General features: G+C 35.8%; 1 long non-coding RNA gene across 1 annotated transcript; it reads left to right on the forward strand.

Moving 5' to 3' along the window:
• Positions 1 to 18,731: 18,731 nt before the first annotated feature.
• On the forward strand, positions 18,732 to 19,289 carry LOC137250919 (uncharacterized). Its single transcript, XR_010953117.1, has 2 exons — positions 18,732 to 19,002; positions 19,058 to 19,289. It is a non-coding gene; the product is annotated as an uncharacterized lncRNA (long non-coding RNA).
• Positions 19,290 to 20,016: the final 727 nt, after the last annotated feature.

A 20,016-nucleotide genomic window follows, 5' to 3' on the forward strand; every position in this document is an offset into this window, starting at 1 on the left:
GTTCTCTTCATTTCCGTTGCACGCTTTTCAATAAGAACTCGTATACGACATGCGACATACGACTTTTTAACAAGTTGGAGCCGTGCTCTTAAATGGCCCCAACAATACTTTCGGTTGTTTGTGTTTGTTGTGGTTGTGTTGAGTAGCCTGTTCATTTGTTCATCTGTTTCATCTGTCACCGTGTAATGGCCGCCAATAGTTAGCAGTGTGCCAAGAGTGAGCGTGAACTGTTAACAAGACACTTCTGTCACCGTTGTATTGTTGTTGTTGGTTTTGTTGATTTTTTATGTATCCCCCAAGTGATTCGATGTATTATCTACATACATACATATAAAATCCCCAATGACGGTGCACACAATGCATTCCAGTCATTCCAACGCATGCATACTTCCTACTGAAATCGCAGTTTCGGCATGTGATTCGTAAGTAATTCGTGTGTGCAGCATTTTAGTGAGTGCTGGTGGAATTTAGTTGAATTCGTTTTGGTGGCAGAGTGCAATTTTTATTGCATTTGTAAGCATATAAATCAGCTGGAACGAGTCTGTGGCTTTGACTATGGCAAATGGCGAGACCATGACGATGGAAGAAGCTTCGGAGGCTGTTGTACGAGATAACCAACGAACCAGCAATGACTAGACAGTATAATTGAGTGTTTGTACTGCTAAAACAGAGTTGCCAATGAATAACAACAAAAATGATGGAAGCTTATGAATCACTAAGGTAGTTTTTTTTACTTGGCTGTCCCTATTCTTCTGGAAATTTCAATATTAAAATTTCCCTTTTTTTTGCAGTTTTTCTTTCTTTAAAGAGAATGCGCTCAGGTTGGAGCGTACGTCTTTAAAAGCAAAGACTAGGGAACTAAATCGCTCTTTAACCCGGTCTTTCTTTAAGCATCGGTCAATAATCCGCTGGAAAACTTGGTCGGATTTTCGGAATTCTTGCAAAGGGGAATAAGGCGTGCCGTATCGATTGAATGACCTTGCGAAAAGCACGTTTCCCTTGCCGAACATCAGTGTGAATTGGGAGAACGGCAAAAAGATTATCTGTGCATACTTTATAGTCGGTCCATTTTGCTTTTTTTATTTTAAGTTGATGTAAGTGTGGCGTGCGGACGTGATGAATTCGGCTGATCGCTCCAGCGAGAGAAGTATGGTAGATGGTCGGATACTAATGACAGCATCGGCTGTCTGTAGACAAAAATTATGTGCTAACTTTGGTGATGTCTCGCGAGCTAGCCCCTACTACACGTGTGGGGCCGACCGTGCAGAACGTTGTGTGGCCTATGTGATTCGCCAACAGCTCACGCCTGCAGTCAGGTTAAATAAAACAAGTAAAGGTGTCTATGTTCGGGTGTAACCGAACATTATATACTCAGCGTGAGTTTAAATTGTACATTTCATTTCAGATAAATTACTTTTCTACATAACCCGTGGCACCGCCCGTTTAAAAAAATTTCTCCCCATTTCCTCTTACAGTAAAACTTGATAAGTGAAATATCATTGATTCAAAACTATTTTTTGCTAAGTTATACCTTATTATTCTAGTCTACGACCCTTTTAAACTTGTTTTATATCTAATTTGCCGTGGCCTTTAACAGATCCCGTCCATTTTTTCTAGAAACGTTTTCTGTTATAAGTAAAATGTGTGTACACAATTTCATTACGATCCGTTAATTTTTCTTCGAGTTATGGCTCCCGAAACATAGAAAATTGCTTAGTCAAAAAAAGGGGCGGTGCCACACCTATTTTTAAAAATTTTACTGTTTTCCAATTTAATGTTATAATTCAATTTGAAAGTAAAATTCTATTGACACAAAGCTATTTTTCGCTAAGATATAGCTTATTTTATTCGTCCACCGACCCTTTTAAAAATCTTTTATATAAAAGTGGGCGTGGTCTTTAACCGATCTCGTCCATTTTTTCTAGAAATATTTCCTGCTATAGGGAAAATATGCGTACCCAATTTTATTACGATCCGTTAATTTTTCTTCGAGTTATGGCTCCCGAAACATAGAAAATTGCTTACTCATAAAAGTGGTGGTGCCACGCCCATTTTTTAAATTTGAAGTTTTTCCTATTTATTGTTTTAAATCCACTTGGGAAATGAAATACCATTGATATAAAGCTCTTTTTTTGCAAAGATATAGCTTATTTTATTCGTCCAAGATCCTTTTAAAAATCTTTTATATAAAAGTGGGCGCGGTCCTTAACCGATTTCGTTAATTTTTCTTCAAAGCATTCCTGATAGTAAAGGCAACGTCTCTGCCGAATTATGTTACGATAGCTTTAACTATTTTTGATTTATGATTAATATTTGTAAAATTGATTTTATCACAAGTGGGCGGTGCCACCCCCATTTTAAAAAAATTTTCCAAATTTTTATCATGTCTCAATATCAGTAAACATGTCAAATTTCAACATTCTAGGTGTATTATTTACTAAGTTATCAGGTTTTTTGTGTTTTCCAAAATTTTATATATATAAAAAGTGGGCGTGGTTATCATCCGATTTCACTCATTTTCAACAGCAATTCTGGGTCCAGATAAGCTAGTGTACCAAATTTGGTGAAGATGTCTCAATATTTACTCAAGTTATCGTGCTAACGGACGGACGGACGGACGGACATGGCTCAATCAAATTTTTTTTCGATACTGATGATTTTGATATATGGAAGTCTATATCTATCTCGACTCCTTTATACCTGTACAACCAACCGTTATCTAATCAAAGTTAATATACTCTGTGTGCAAAGCACGCTGAGTATAAAAATAAATGTAAGGCGCGATAACCTCTGAAGAGATTTTAGGCCGAGCTTCTCTTCCAATTTGCGTAGTGATCCTTTTAAATTTTTCCTACAAATTGGCGGAACGGGACCTAGTTGTTTTATGCCGACTCCGAACGGCATCTGCAAGGCAGATAAGTTTTCACTGACAGCTTTTCATGTCAGAAATACACTCGAAGTGTTTGCCAAACACTGCCAGGGGCGACCCCGCTTAGAAAAATTTTCTTCTAATTGAAAATCGTTGTTTCTAAAATTTTGATGTTCCTTTGTCTGCGGCGAGAACCCGGGATCCTCGGTGTGATAGGCGAAGCACGCTACCACCACACCACGGCGGCCGCAGTCAGGTTGCAGGTTGTAATAACACAGATCGGGATGGGCATTGAAATCGTAATGCAATTTTAGGTAGTGAGAAGAACACATATTAGCGCGGTGGATGGTGATAAATGCGAGTCCGCCTCCACTTCCACTCACACGATCTTTTCTATCGATGTTATAACCGGAGCGTGTCTGCAAAGAAGTTTTTTTGGTTAGCTTTGTGTCTTGTATAGAAGATATGCGGATGTTGTGCCCCTTCATGAAATCCACTATCACCGTAATCTTCCCAGTTTAACTGCGTATTCTGAAGTGGGACGGGGAAGACGTTTTCACTCTCGGTGCAATAGACGGAGGGCTGCGCCTTATTGTAATAAGACTAGGTTGTGTGTGATGTTTTGGTCCTGAGGCGGGATGCCCCTGAGTGAGTGCCGGTGTGCCTGGAGTGGTTGGGTCCGCGGCATAGCAGCACGGTGCGACTAAAGCTGTCATCAGGGGATTACCTTTGCTGAGCCCAGAACATCTGGGTAAGTGCCATTGTCAGAGACAGAAACTTAATTGGGCATATGTCGCAAACATGTATATTCTATACTGTGACTAGGAGTCGGTTTCCCTGACTTACTCGTGAGCTGAAGCCGAAAAGAGGGGATGGTGCTCAGCATTGCTCCCAAACCATCTACGTAAATAGTAGCAGTAGCTATGACGGTCGGCCGTGTGAGCTGGTGGCGCAGTTGGGCGTGATTAGCAAGCCAGAGTGCTTTTTGCTTGCTGAGCAGCAGCTATCAGGGCTAGAAGGATCACTAAGCCGCAAACGACGGGACGCCCCTTGGCGGGAGCAGCAAGATGCGCCACTATTCTTTTTACGTGATACACTGACAAGTGTGTGACCGTCCTTAATAAACTCGTTTCCGGCAAACGCAGCAAACCACTTATCAGTAGCGGGGTTAGTTTTAACACCTTCCCTGTGCAAGCGAGTATAGAGCAGTCCGGCTGCTGCAGGATCTGATAAGAGGCTGACAATTTGTGGGGAGACGAAAACAAATTAAATGGGGTTGCACAGAATTGACAGCGCTTGTTCGGAAAAAATCCCTGGTCGCTTCGGTACATAGAATCGGCTGCCGTGGGAAGTATAGGTTATAGTAAGTCTCATGTGGAATCTCTTTCGAGCGCTTAAGAAAATGAACAACTGCCGTATATTAACAAAGTACAATAACTTTAAAAAATCGGTTAGCGGCAAACAAAAACTAGTAAAATAAGAGGAACCAAATATACATGCTGACTTTGACCCAATTTTCTACGTACTTGGGAACTCTGGCAAGTATCTTCCAACACATACAAGCTAATAAAAATGAATTTAATTTGTATTAGATCCCACATGAATTTCGCTGAGACAACATCCACTCAACTCAATTACAAGAAAAGACAAAAAGAGGATGAAATGAAAACCATAGCTGCCAAAATCGCATGCCAAACCTGTTCCTCAGTCGCCAATGAAATGTACGTACCACATTATCCACCACGTTGACCCTGCTAACCGTGTGCTATGCTCAAACGAATGTATAAACATATAATTTTCATAATATCTGAACTGCAAACGACCCCAAAAAAAACATGACAGAGGCGCTAAAGTAATTACCCTCGAGTACCCCCCAATGCGAACACGAAACATAAGATAAAACACGCGATAGCTCACAATGAAAACCCCAACCATTATTTCACGCCCACAGCCATTCAAACCACTTGAGATGCATAGCGCACATAACAGCTGAGAGCAAACAAGTTTGATGGCAACCAAATAAACAGACAACTTACAGCCCGAGTCAACCAACCAACTAACCGAATATAATGTGCATTGTATGTGTGTTCATAAAAAAAAATATATATAATATACCACGCATAGTGTAAGGAGGAAGGCAAAAAATACTACATAAAGTCGATTTGAAAGACTTTTATTACAAATCTATTTTGCCGTTGCCTGCCTCGAAATTGAATCTTAATTGCTGAAGGACAAAATGAACTAAGTACCAATAAGGTTAGAAATTGAGATAAAACGTGATATATGCAGGGTATAAATTTGAGACTGCATTTTAAAGTAGTAACTTATATAAGCAAAAACGTTTTAAATCAAAACCATTAAGTTTAAATTTACTGATGAGAATCTAAAAAAAGAAACCTGTAAACATCGGATTAATGGCATATGCGAACTATCTACGCATAGTACTCGTTAGATCCATAATCGTAAAACGTAATCCGGTCCCAGAATTCCTGTTTCGCCTTATTTCATTTCGACTTCTAAGGGGAATATCACCATATCTCGGCTGTCGTTTAGAAACGGCCTTATTCAAAAATATTTTTCAAGAACGCCTTATTCCAGAACTCGGCCGAAGAACGCCATATTTCAGATTTTTTTCATAAACGTTCTATATAAAATCATAATGTATTCAAATTATGCTCAGATAGGGCGTTTTTGGAACAGTTCTGAGATAGGGTGTTCTTCAATCAAATTCTCAAATAGGGCGTTTTGGAAACGATAGCCGAGATAAGGTGATATTCAAATTAACAGACGATTTGTGAAAACTGAGTACATACTAAGTAATTTTCAAGAAACCCGGCATAATAATTAAAAAAAAGTTTCACACTAGGACTGGGTGCTAGTTCGCCTAAATTTTAGGTACCATAACTAATATTCCACTGGAGCTTTCCAGCACAGCAACAATTTAGGAAAAAGCAGTCAAAACTGTGCGAGTTGATTTGAAAACCTAATTTGTTTATTTCTGCTAAGAAAATAATAACAATACGGGAAATTTGGTAATTTTGACGCGTTTTCATTCTTAAAAAGAACAGAGGTCAAGATAGCACTACCAGAAAATGCAGTGGCTCCGTTTTATAAGGCTTTTTTCCGGACATAGTGGAGCACATGCACAATGACCTTTTCCACAATCTCGAATTCAATACTGTGATGTTGGTGGGCCTCCAATAACTTCCTTAGGTCAATTAGTGCACTTGGTTGCCAAATATGTTCAGATTGTGGTCAATATTTGAGAAGGATCCAATTCTTGTGACGCCAACATCAGCTTGAGCTCACCACCACGTACAATCGATCGGACCTTAATAGCAGCAGGGATCACCGCTCTATGATCTATGATTTACTTAAATTGAATGGACAAGAGCCATTTTTTGCATATACAATATTGAAAAATCAATATTTTTGTTTTTGAAATTTGACATTTGAATTTAGGTTGAAAAGTATGCTCATAAAAATTCTAAATTCTTATTTTGCACTGCCTTACCGACAGTTTCGAGTGATTTAGGTTTTTTCCCTATTTAGGTAGAAATTTAGGTCAACTCGCACACAGCCTTAGGCACAAATTTGAATTTTTGATTTTAACCGTATGTTGAATAATAAGTTGAACATTGGTTGTCTATCTCAGCCGGGTGATTGATATTGAATGACATATCACCGAACCGATTTATTCAAAAATGTCTATTTGTAGTCACTTTTTCAGAATAAATCACATGAATATTTGTTGAGTGTCACTAAATACTTGAAAACTATAGGTCTTGACTCTTGAGTACGAAATACTATGGAAAAGCATTCATTTATTGTTGAAAATCATATTAAAAAGTTGTAGAGTATTAGATTAAATGCTTAATCCGTTAGGGAAAAGCATATATTATGAAAAAACATTTAGTATTCCGGATGACAATAACTGCAGCTTTTTGTTTTTCAAAAAAATTTTTTTTGTCGATGTTGAACCATCATTCAAAAACAATGTTAGCTTAATATTAAAAAAAAATAAAATAAATTTAAAAACTGATCATAACGAAATATAACCTTTGACAATAACAAGGATTTAGGCATTGCAAAGTCGGGATTAAGATTATTAAATATTTTTTATGAAGTAAAATAAAAGCCCTTTTGTAATTTTTATATGTAAAGGTAAATTTGATCTTAACATCCTACTAGGCACACTGAAGTCTAAGAACCCAAGAAGAGCCGGACAATCAAGGAATCACTGTACATATCCAAAATGTACATGAGAATGAATAGTCCTTCTGTTGACTGAAGACTTTACATAAAGAAGCATACCTCGGTCAGAGTAAAATGGGATAATACCAATTTCACACAGAAACTTAATCGAATCACAATTTTGTTTAATGAAATAATTAAGTTTTCTTTTTCATACACGGCCACTTGCTTCATAAGTGAAAATCTGCCAGCGGCTCCAAAAAAATATTTCGTTTTTACAAAAAATAGTTTAAATGGATTTCAGCCATTTCCTCTTTAACTTTGAGACAATCAAAATATTTTGCTGCACTTGCAACGAAAATAAAATTTTTATTTTTTTTGGTGTTTTCCTTTTTTTTTTTGATAATTATTTAAAATAAATTATTTTTTATTGTCATTTGTTACAAATAAGCAAAACGTACTAGATTTTTGACTCCATTGCATTCAATAAAGCAATAATGACATAATTAGGAGTTTGTATTTTGTATGTAAGATTGAATTCAATAAAGGCTTTAATGTAGAAAACTTGCCTAATTAATTCATTAAGCTTTTGTGTGAAATTGGTATAAGCTCACTAAAATTGCCTGAAGAGCACACCTTATAAAACGCCTCTGTACTCTTTCAAGTCTAAGGGTGTGTGAGATACATTTAATGTTAAGAGTCATTTTGTTTCTTGTACCCCAATGAGCAAAGATATTTAATTCGCATTGAAGAACGAGAATATCATATCGAATGAACACGAAATTGTGCTAAAAATCTTAAGAGCATCAATATATAGAAGATATTTTGAATCACTTAAACATTCGCCTTATGACGCAAAATAGAAAATTAGAAAAATTTTGGACAATGGGCGTGGCACCGCCCACTTTTAAAAGAAGGTAACTTAAAAGTTTTGCAAGCTGTAATTTGGGAGTCGTTGAAGATATCATGATGAAACTTGGTAGGCACGTTACTCCTATTACTATATGTGTGCTAAATAAAAATTAGCGAAATCCGAAGACGAACACGCCCACTTTTAAACAAAATTTTTTTTTTAAGTCAAATTTTAACAAAAAATTTAATATCTTTACAGCGTAAAAGTAAATTATGTCAACATTCGACTCCAATAATGATATGGTGCAACAAAATACAAAGATAAAAGAAAATTTCAAAATGGGCGTAACTCCGCCCTTTTTCATTTAATTCCTCTAGAATACTTTTAATGCCATAAGTCGAACAAAAATTTACCAATCCTTGTGAAATTTGGTAGGGACATAGATTCTATGACGATAACTGTTATCTGTGAAAATGGGCGAAATCGGTTGAAGCCACGCCCAGTTTTTATACACAGTCGACCGTCTGTCCTTCCGCTCGGCCGTTAACACGATAACCTTAGCAAAAAATGATATATCTTAACTAAACTTAGTTCAAGTACTTATCTGAAGTCACTTTATCTTGGTATAAAATATGGCCGAAATCCGACTATGACCACTTTTCCGATATCGAAAATTACGAAAAATGAAAAAATGCCATAATTCTGTACCAAATATGAAAAAAGAGATGAAACATGGTAATTGGATTGGCTTATTGACGCAAAATATAATTTTAGAAAAAACTTTGTAAAATGGGTGTGACACCTACCATATTAAGTAGAAGAAAATGAAAAAGTTCTGCAGGGCGAAACAAAAGCCCTTGGAATCTTGGCAGGAATACTGTCCGTGGTATTACATATATAAATAAATTAGCGGTACCCGACAGAAGATACTCTGGGTCACCCTGGTCCACATTTTGGTCGATATCTCGAAAACCCCTTCACATATACAACTAAGGGCTACTCCTTTTTAAAACACTCATTTATACTTTTAATTTGATACCCATATCGTACAAACACATTCTAGAGTCACCCCTGGTCCACCATTATTGCGATATCTCGAAAAGGTGTCCACCTATTTTTTAAATAATCATTAACACCTTTCATTTGATACACATGTCCACTACGTTTTAAATAATCATTAACACCTTTCATTTGATACACATGTCATACAAACACATTCGAGGGTTACCCTAGGTTCATTTTGCTAAATGGTGATTTTCCCTTATTTTGTCTCCAAAGCTCTCAGCAGAGTATGTAATGTTCGGTTGCACCCGAACTTAGCCTGCCTTACTTGTTAACAAATTATTTTAATAAAATATAGCTAAACAAAAGCCCCACGACCAAAATTGCCCAAAGCTCGCTAAAACTTTATAGATTTGGATTCCAAATAAGAGCGAAAAAGGGACACGTACATAAAAACAGCAATAAGAAATAGTATATATGATAAAGGAACAGAAAAAGGATATCTGCATTTCCTAAGTAAGAAATAAGAACTATTTGAGCACCCAGCTTTTGACCGAATAAAATTCCAGAAAGCTTTAGTGTTTGATTAAATGTCAGATTCGTAGCGATTGATAGAGTTATTGTATAAAAACTTGTTAAGTTCATTAAACGAGGCATGAAATTTAGATATTGGTCCTTAGGCGTGAATAAATTAATTAAACTCGTGGTACTTTTAGTTATTAAAATTTCGGAATTATTATTTCTACAGTAACTAAATGACCTTTAACTAATTTGTACGAAAATAGTACCACGCCAACTTCTTACTTTTGCCTATAGCTCGTATGGGTACGTTATACTGTGCAGCAAAAGCAAGCAACAGTGTCTGTTGCTAAAAATAGTACAAAAATGTATGTATGTATATGCCATAAAAAATGCACACAAATATAAGCGTTTACGTCGATGACGTAGCGACGGCAACACAACAGCAACTACTACAAGAAAAATGTGAAAAAGTATCGAGAGATGTAACGACGCAGATTGTGTGATTTCCATAATAAATAGCAGTGCTTATGTTGTTGCGGTAAAGCCGACCTTCCGGTTAGCCGCGCACGACCAAGCGTCACAGTAACGTAAGCAGAGAGCGACATACTCGTATAACAGCGCACAGCTGCTCCCCCATTATTGCAATGGAATGGTTGGTATGCAGACGACATATTCGTTCGAGGATAAAACAAGTGAGAAATGGAACAACGAAATGTTATACCAAATGAAGAGCGCCAAGGTATAATGTATAACAGGGGTGGAGCATGTAATGCGGGCTGATAGCAAAAGAAAAAAAAAGAAACAACAACATGAAGAGGTGTTAATCCATAGTTGTGGCGATGCCAACAACGACGACTGCTTGAAACTGCGTATGTGTGCGTGTGTTGGACTCGTGTACGTTGGCTGAACGACCTTCTCTTAAATTTTCGCATGGCTGGAAGTTGATTTTTAATGAGAGGGCTTTAATGGCATTTGTTGTGGAATTTGTTGAAATTTTATGTGATCAAAAATTAATTATGGGCATAAACATTATATAGGCACGTTTTAAAGTATTTAAGGCATTTCAAACAATTGTGGATATCAAAATTTTAAAGCCTACAAAGAAAAAACAAACAAAGAAAATGTCATACCTAAGTTGACAAAATTAATAAATGTTTTAATTATGAAATATATTTTTTTGATTAATGGTTTTATATCCGTTAAGCACTTCAATATTATTTAAGAATCGTCATGAATTGTTAAAAGCAATTAATGGCTCTGTATTAAAGTTTTTCAGTGGTATTTATGTAAATATAATTACATATTTACATATGTATGTATAAATGAATGTTATAGCCACTCGTATCAGAAAAGCTGTCGGTGTTTGTTTGAGTATCCATTCCTAAACTTTATAAGTGGATAGCAATCTGTGAATACAAATATTGCTCGAATTACAAGTACACCATATAAACTTTTCCCTCTTGATATGTCCAGAGTTGCCAATGTGGTGCATTTTAAACATAATTCTCTTCGGTTTGTTTACATTTACCGTACCATAATTTTTATTTTTTTATTATATTAATATATTAGTTTGTTGTCTTCAAGACCGAGTTTTTGTTATATTTGTCAAATGTATATTTAACAAGTCATTTTATATCAAATTATGATACATAGAAAATGAGTAAATTAAAAAAAGGTTTACAGACCCACTATGGCCCACTATTTCAAAACCCAGACGTTTTATCATCAACGATCTGCACATTGCAGGTTTGACGTTTAGAGCATTTAGCCGACAATGTACTTTACTCGTTTTCTACTTTTTGTTGTTTTTTTTTATTCTTCACCGTCAATTGAGTGCGTCAATCAGGTGCTTTTTGTTTTTTGCATTTGGAGAGCAGTTAGTTTAAGAGAGTTTAAGAGTATGTTCACGTCAACTGGCATAAATTAGACATTCTCCGAAATTAAAAAAAAAAGATTTAAAGAAGTGAATTTTATGTGCTGCTATGAAGTATTTTTTACCAGAATCAAGGAAAGACTTAAGATTTACAATACGGACACCATGCAATTCTATGGCTAGGAAGCTATTTGCTAAGCCCCGTTGTGATCAAGTGACCCCGCACTATCGGGTTAATTTAAAAAAAAATTCCTCAAAATTCAATTTAATTAAAAACCCTTGCAAGGCAACGTTTTTGCCAATATGAAAAAAATCGAATATTGGTAAAAATTTCAAATTTTAATATTGAAAAACATTTTTGAAATAAATATAATTTTAAATTTTTTACCCTTTTTTATTATAAAAGAAAAACTAAAAGCTTTTTCTTACAAATCAAACCTTTTGAGATGTGGAACTGGAATATGTAAAACAGTGAATCGCTTCTAACAAAAATGTTAAAGCTGTTGGTCTGCACTGCCGTCCATACCAAAAAGGCAGGAAAGTTCACTTATTACCGTTTCGGAATTTTGATGCCAATATACGACATCAATGTACTTATCAACTTAAGAAATTAATCATTATTCATTTAATCTATGATAATTCGTTACAAATAGAATTGTTATATTTTCACATAAAAATAGCATTATAATAGAATTTTACTGTAATAATGATTTTCAAGGATAAAACAGAAACAAAATAAAAACCAAATACATTTTTCAATTAAAAAATCATATTTTCTATTGATTTTGAAGTAATAAAACAAAAAAAAAATTAAATATTTTTTGAATATTGTGGAAGATTTAGGATTTGCATAGAAATCTATATCTCCCTCAAATATCAAGTTATTCGAAAGGCGTTTATACTTTTGGATAGCCCACGCTCTTAAGTTTTTAATACATATGTACATAAAGGGCTGGAAGTTTTTGTTAGTACTTTTCGTTTATGCGATATAAATGACACGATGTAAGCATTTTATATAAAATGATTTTTCATGTCACAACAAAAGTTCTATGAAATTATGACACATTTAAATTTTTGTGTTTCAACAAAGGCACGGAACTTCAGATATTTTTAAAACGACGAAATTTCAGAGTCCATCGTTAACGGGGCAACGAAACTTTTGGAGGAGCTTCTCGAAGTTTTCGACAATTGGTCTGTGGTAATTTTTTGGCCAAAAGTGCGACATGCGCAGTAATAATTGGGATTCTGTAAAATATGCTTGCTTTAATCGTGCACCCATTTTCATGTTTACATACATTTTTAATTACGTTGTTTTATTTTGTTTTTATTTAATATACTCGTGAGTACGAGTTACGTGTTTCTGCTTTACATAAATTAATTAAGTTTACTTTAATGATGTGTATGAACGAAAATCTACACTGGTGATGGCACAACGCCGATTTCGGTTTGTCTCGAAACCAAATTTGACAAGGGATGACGGAAAATCGTTCAAATATACATCAATTATACACCCTGTCGGAAAATCAGCAAAACAAAATGAAAATCGCAGGACTAAATTATCGAAACACCTATTTTGCCGACGAAAGTATATTTTATCCAAAAAGTCACTCCAATATCGAACAGCCCTCGTAGTCATTGCTCAAACCAATACGGAGTGGAACTTTGATTTGCTACATCTTCTTCGGCAATAGCACAACTTAAAAACAAAACTGATATGCTCAAAATTAAAAATATCAGTGGAAATTTTTATCAAATTTTCGAAAAAAATTCTATGAATTTTGTAACTGAAACTATACAAACCAATCTCAAAATTTGAACTGAACTTTTTATTTAGAGTTTTCTTAATTAATATCTCAACATTCATTGTGATTTTTGACTATTGTTTTCCGAAGGGGGAAAAAAAACATTCAAAAACCAATGCCAAATTTCAGACCTATAACTTATACTTTGTTAGACTAAAACTTACTGGGCCACAAAACGGTATACTCAAAGAAATTCAGAAAAGCCTGAATAATACTTTGAGATGGGTTTGCATATTTTCAGTTCCAAAACTCATAGAAGTTTTTCCTTAAATTATCGAAAATAGAAAATAATTTAATAGAAGTAATTTGATAAAAAATGTCTCTGCTTTTTTGGTGTACCCTGCTGTAAGTATGTATTGTCTTAACAGCTCCCCATCATTATCAGCATCAAACAAACATGAGCTCTCAATCTTCGATTCTTGTTTTGCTTTTTTTAAGCGACCAAATGTTACTCATACGCACTGTAGTCCCTCCCGATTCATTCATTACTTATGAAAATGTCTTGGAAAGAAACACCAATTTCGCAAAAATTTAATGTCAAATTCATGGTAAATATATAGAGAAAACTGACGTCTTCAAAACAAAGAAAAGATTCGTGCGCTTTTTTAATTAAAAGTTTGAAAATCATATTGGGTTCAATTCAACCAATAATACCCAACAAAAAATCCCAAAACATAAATCAAACATGTGCAAAATTGCAATCATCTGGCATCAACAACAAACTTTATTATTATTACTCACACACTCTTTACAAAATAACATCGTCATCATGCATCCGTAATGTCGTTGCCACTTCGTGTCGTGCTGTCTGGCTTTCCGGTTTCAGTTTACTAGGCTAATCATCTGTTTTGGTTTTCAATGTTGATTCATTCAAAATAACACACGACAGACGTTCACGAAGTGCACACAACAATGGCAGTCAAAGCAGCGATTATAATGTCGTCGTCATTGTTACTCCAAGAGAGATTCCACTTGTATGCATGCGCACGTGAGGATGTGTATGAGTGCAATGATAAGAGTATAGAAACCCAATATACATTTTAGTTCAATATCAGTTTAAGAAGGTGCATTGGAGAAACTAATCTTATGCTCAAATTTTAAACCAGTCGAAGCTAGTTTCGAGCCCATCTAAAACATGACCGGAACGGAATGGAATTGAATCGCGTTTCTCAAATATTTCTCAACTTGATCTCAAGTTGAAACTTAACGTTTTGAGAAATTGTTTAGTCTCAAATGATTTACAATGCTGCAAATCAAGTTGAGAACTGAAATTTTTTCCATTTTTCAAGAATTTTTGTTTTTTGCCATAGAAAACAGAGCAAAGTTTGTACAAATGTTAATTCACAAGTGAATTTAAAATATTGTTGATCTTTTTAGGCAACACGTTTTCTCAAACCCTTTGCAACTCCTTTGCGGTCATGTTTGAAATTATACAAATTCTCAATTTGGGAAGGACTGAAAATACTATATCTACTATAAATGTGCCTTTTTCTTCGAGAACGCTATAAACGGTTATTTGAGATGCAGTTAAGAACTAATTATAGATTGTTCTCTAACACATATTACATTGAGATTAAACAAAAATGTTTGTTGGGATAAATTAGTTGAACGAATCTGGTAATCTCATTCGCAAAAGTATAAATGGGCTGATGTAGCATAAAAACAACCACAGGGCGTAAGAGTCTCTATATATAATTTTCAGTACTTAGATAGAGATGTAGTCGTATAGGTACGACCGAAAAACTTCACACGCTACCATCCCCCAATCAAAGCTGCCGTTAATAAATATATTGAGAAGAAAAAAGCCCACTGGTTCTATGGTTTCGTTAGTTTGTTGTTGTTTGATTATACGCTTGTTGGGTTAGTGTTTGGATTATGTTGAATGAGCGTACAAGTGTGGATGAAGTAGTTGGTTGGCCGGTTGTTGTTCATGTTTTGGTTCGTTGTACAGTGGACCATTTATGGAAATGTTCTGAGTTGTTTGTAAATAAAGGCCAATTAAAAAATTTGGTTTTTTCTAGTCAAATACTTTAAGATCTTCATTTTTTAGCCATAATTATAAATCTCATTATAAGATGGTTGGTTTTTATTCCCAAACAAATTTTGTTCACATCTTTTATAACTAAGGTTTCCAGACAAGCTCGGAGAACCAACTGGTTCGATGAATATTATTACAGAATTTACATTCCATACGATATACGGTCCCGCATAATTGTGGTTATTGTCGCTGACTTTGTTTCGAATATGTACTAGAACACCCCAGAGAGAAAAGTTTTGAAATTTTTTAAGCTTTGCTTCCAAGCCAAATTTTTTCATATGAAGGAAAAAGTGATTCAGCTTCATAAAAAATGGATAGGAATCAAAGGTAAGGCCTTTTTACTTCAAATTTGTTATGTTTATACTACAATTAAGTTAGCCATTAAGCTGCAAACTAGGAAAATTTCTGAGACTAAATTACTGAGACTTAAGTTAAGTGCATTTCAAAGTAGTAAACTGGCTGATTTAGAGAAAGAAATATATGTATATGACTGCATCGAGTTTAGCTTCGGTATAACTCCAATCTGTGTGTGCAAACAAATTGTGTTTTGCCGGACAGACTTATATAGCAAGAAGATGTCACGATTTTCTAATTATTTAGCATAAGCCATTATAGAATACAGCAAAATGCACTGAATTCACAATTTAGAGTAGTCTTGTTAAGGCGTGTTGAAGAAAAATATTTTTAGAGTTTTTTTCCCACTTTTATATCATCCCACCTTCCAAAAATGCATACTAGCTTAAAATGCTGTGTTTGGTACCCCATCAAATTACTAACGCGGCGTTTTGCAAGAACGTTGATCGGTTTAAAAAAAAATATATTCTTCGACTTCAAAAAAAAAAATAATTAAAAGATCACTTATAGTTAAAATATTTACATGGAGGACTTAATCCTGGTTTTATTCTACATCAAAGTCTCTATATCGTTATTCGTTACGAAATTAGTTAAAAAAAAAATAAAAAAATAAAATTGTAAGGCGCGATACCCTCCGAAGAGATCTAAGACCGGGCTTCTCTTCCAATTTGCGTAGTGCTCCTCTTGATTTTTCCTACAAATTGGCCGGACGGGACCTACATGTTTTATGCCGACTCCGAACGGCATCTGCAAGGCAGATGAGTTTTCACTGAGAGCTTTTAATGGCAGAAATACACTCGGAGCGCTTGCCAAACACTGGCGGCGGGGACGACCCCGCTTAGAAAAATTGTTTTCTAATTGAAAAACCTTATTTCTAAAATGTTGATGTTGCTTTGCCCGGGGTGCGAATCCAGGGCATACGGTGTGGCAGGCGGAGCACGCTACGATCACACCACGGTGGCCGCCATTAGTTACTTAGGAGATATAAGCCATTTAATCCAAACACCTATTCTCGGTGCATTTTACATTTGCTCAAAATCGGGTGGAAGTTTTTCATTTTTCATTTTCCAGTTTGGTTAACAGAACTTCGTTTTTATACCCGATCTTCCAGAAAATTCATGTTTTCAGATATTCTTCCAAAATTCATTCAAATGTACCGCGTATGGTTTAGCAGGTTAAACCCCACCTGATTGGGCCTTATTAATAAGGCTTTATACAGGGCTAGTCTTCAATTGAGCAGATCTTTCTTATTTTGAAGGTCTATGTAAATTGCATACTAAAATTATTTCCAAATCACTTGGCAGAAATTTAGAAATATTGATAAAAAAATTTACATACTCAGCTGAGAGATTTGGAGACAAAATAAGGGAAAATCATATGTAGGAAAATGAATCTAGGGTAGCCCTGGAATGTATTTGTATGACATGGGTATCAAATGGAAGGTATTAAAGAGAATTTTAAAAGGGATTGGGCCTTAGTTCTATAGGTGGACGCCATTTCGGGATATCGCCATAAAGGTGGTATCAAATGAAAGGTGGTAATGATTGTTTAAAACGGAGTGGGCTTTAATTATATAGGTGGGCGCCTTTTCGAGATATAGCCATTAAGGTGGAGCAGGAGTGACTCTAGAATGTGTTTGTACGACATGGGTATCAAATTAAAGGTATTAATAACGGTTTTAAAAGGGAGTGGCCCTTAGTTGTATATGTCAAGGCGTTTTCAAGATATCGACCAAAATGTGGACCAGGGTGACCAAGAACATCATCTGTCGGGTACCGCTAATTTATTTACGTATATATGTAATACCACGAACAGTATTCCTGCCAAGATCCCAAGAGCTTTTGATTTCGCACTGCAGAACTTTTTCATTTTCTTCTACTTAATATGGTAGGTGTCACGCCCATTTTACAAAGTTTTCTCTAAAGTTATAGTTTGCGTCAATAAACCAATCCAATTACCATGTTTCATCCCTTTTTTCGTATTTCGTATAGAATTATTGCATTTTTTTTTCAGTTTTCGTAATTTTCGATATCGAAAAAGTGAGCGTGGTCATAGTCGGATTTCGGCCATTTTTATACCAAGATCACTTTATCTTATCAGATAAGTACGTGAACTAAGTTTAGTAAAGATATATCGATTTTTACTCAAGTTATCGTGTTAACGGCCGAGCGGAAGGACAGACGGTCGACTGTGTATAAAACTGGGCGTGGCTTCAACCGATTTCGCCCATTTTCACAGAAAACAGTTATCGTCATAGAAGTTATACCCTACCAAATTTCACAAGCATCGGTAAATTTTTGTTCAACTTATGGCATTAAAAGTATTCTAGACAAATTAAATGAAAAAGGGCGGAGCCACGCCCATTTTGAAACTTTCTTTTATTTTTGTATTTTGTTGCATCATATCATTACTGGAGTTGAATGTTGATATAATTTACTTATATACTGTAAAGATATTCAACTTTTTGTTAAAATTTGACTTTAAAAAAAATTTTTTTTTTCAAAAGTGGCCGTGTTCTGCATCCGATTTTGCTAATTTTTATTTAGCGCATATATAGTAATAGGAGTAACGGTCCTGCCAAATTTCATCATGATATCTTCAACGAATGCCAAATTACAGCTTGCAAAACTTTTAAATTACCTTCTTTTAAAAGTGGACGGTGCCACGCCCATTGTCCAAAATTTTACTAATTTTATATTCTGCGTCATAAAGTCAACCCACCTACCAAGTTTCATCGCTACTTAAAAATTTACTTAAGTTATCTTGTTAACGGACAGACGGACGGACATGGCTCATTCACATTTTTTTCGATACTGATGTTTTTGAGTATAAAACTGCTGAGTATAAAACTGGAATAAAAGAACTACCTACTACTGCCTAACGATTTTTTCTAAAGAATATGTTCCAAACGTTGATGAAAAAAATTAATCATTTTAAGCAGCCATGTAGGAAAAATATGGCAAAAAATATTTTTGAATTTTACACATCTATATGTTTTCTGCTCCTTAGCCACTGTGCGTCATGCAGAGGTTGAGCATACTTAAAGAGCGAAGTTCTTTTTTTCTTGGTTGGGGGAGCCCAACAAAGGGGACGGAATTAAATGAGATAGCCGCGAATGTAAGCTGGAAGGCGTTACAAGCCAACGAGAATGCGTCGTAACCGATTACTTCGCCTGCCAACGAGTCGAGGTCGTCGTTGTATCTGGTTGTCGAGTACTTGAGCTGGGATTCTGTCAACATCAGTATGTTAACGTCACTCAATTATTGACTGTGACGGCGATTACTATTGCGCGAGACGGCAAATTTAGCCGAGTCGCTTGAGTGTTCTTTTACTGCCTGCAAAGCTTATTTACATTTTGCGGTTCACTTTGTATGTTGTAGCCAACGACGATGATGTAGCAAAACACGAACACGGCACCACCATACACATATACCTACGCCTTCAACACCGCCTTATCGGCAACGATAACATACGACGAGAGGAAGCAATTATAAGGTAGGCAAGGCAACCCAGTAAGTTTTTATCAAGCTGATGCGACCGACATTCACAGAGCTGCTGCAGCTCTCGGCAGACGGTTGGTTGGCTGTTGATCCGCTCGCCTGTTGTTGATATGATATTAGATGGCAACGTGCGCGCATTCAGTTGTTTGCAGGCGCACATTTGGAATATGGCTGTGGCGACGGCTAGACACTTTGTGACATTGCCGGTTGACTTAACGTGGCGCATTTGTTTGTGTTGGTGTTGATTTTAGGAAAATAAAATTTATATTCATTTCTGGTTCACTATCTTTTTATTATTTAGTAGTAGCAGTGGTGCAAATGTATTTGCTCTTGAATATTTTGCAGTGTCAGGCGCGCGCGTCTGGCTGTGGTTCACAGCGTGCTTATTTATAATAAAAATTTGCAAATATAGAAAGTATTTTTAATAAAAAACACAAATGACAAACACTCTAGCGGTGAAATCTCATCGAAATCGAGATTCGATATTCGAGGGAAAGATTAAGGGAACAGCCGCGTCAGCAAGCAGACGCGCACCACAAAAATTCAAAACCAGAAGCGACCGAAAAGCAAACCAGCAAATAAAATGCCAAACAGATGACGAACATAAAAGCGAAACGGAACGTAAGTGACGGAAAAATTTGTGACGTGCTTCGGTGGTGGAAGAGCGCCAAACCCATAGCTGAACAAAATCGTAGTTGTGGGCGCGCTCTCCTAACACATAAGCGCGCGCACGAATGCGCAAAGCAAAACAGAAGATAAAAATAACCTGAATAAATAAAATATAAAATTTGTATGGAGGGAAAAAAGCCATATATTGAGCGCGCCGTAAATTAAACGTAGAGCATGCGATGAGGGTACCGCGCGTCACCACACAAACAGAGTGCGCGTAATATAACTCTCAGCGGGGCGCTACGAATTGAGTAACAAAAATGATAACAACCTAAAAATAGCTATACAACACACCCGTATCTTGCCAATGGTGTAAATAAATTCTCAATAAATTAGCAAA

The sequence above is a fragment of the Eurosta solidaginis genome, chromosome 4 (assembly GCF_040869045.1).
Source record: "Eurosta solidaginis isolate ZX-2024a chromosome 4, ASM4086904v1, whole genome shotgun sequence".
Taxonomy (NCBI): Eukaryota; Metazoa; Arthropoda; class Insecta; order Diptera; family Tephritidae; genus Eurosta; species Eurosta solidaginis.